Source organism: Penaeus monodon, chromosome 32 (genome assembly GCF_015228065.2).
Source record: "Penaeus monodon isolate SGIC_2016 chromosome 32, NSTDA_Pmon_1, whole genome shotgun sequence".
Classification (NCBI taxonomy): domain Eukaryota; kingdom Metazoa; phylum Arthropoda; class Malacostraca; order Decapoda; family Penaeidae; genus Penaeus; species Penaeus monodon.
In genome coordinates, this window is record NC_051417.1 from 23,086,684 (window position 1) to 23,087,103 (window position 420).

The 420-nt window shown below is 42.6% G+C and overlaps 1 protein-coding gene across 1 annotated transcript in view; it reads right to left on the reverse strand.

Moving 5' to 3' along the window:
- The window catches only part of LOC119593728 (discoidin domain-containing receptor 2-like), a gene marked incomplete at its 5' end in the record, with an annotated part of 119,890 nt that overhangs the window by 62,372 nt on the left and 57,098 nt on the right, over positions 1 to 420 (reverse strand).

Below are 420 nucleotides of genomic sequence, written 5' to 3' on the forward strand. Positions count from 1 at the left end.
TAACTGAAACGTGGGTAAAAACCACCGTAGACTTTCTACACGGATTTATTTTTTTTATCTCTAATCTCTAGCATAACCTATATCACTATCCCCATCACTAAAACTCTACCGACACCATAACATCATCCCCGGCTTTCGAATACGCACATTATTCATCACTACAGAAAAACGGGGGAGGGGACGAGTGGGGTAGAGAAACTGCTGCCCCCGGGAACAGAGTAATTATACGGAATCAATCCCAGTACATACCAGCTACATGGCCCCACGCGACAAAAATGCTGCTAATGAAGCGGCCTGATGCGTGCTGGCCGGCGGAAAAATAACTTGGGAATATTTAATTAGCAATTCGGTAAAAGAAAAGAGTCCTCATGGTGCTTGAAATGGAAAAATAAGAAAGCTTAAAAGTTAGCTATACTCAGT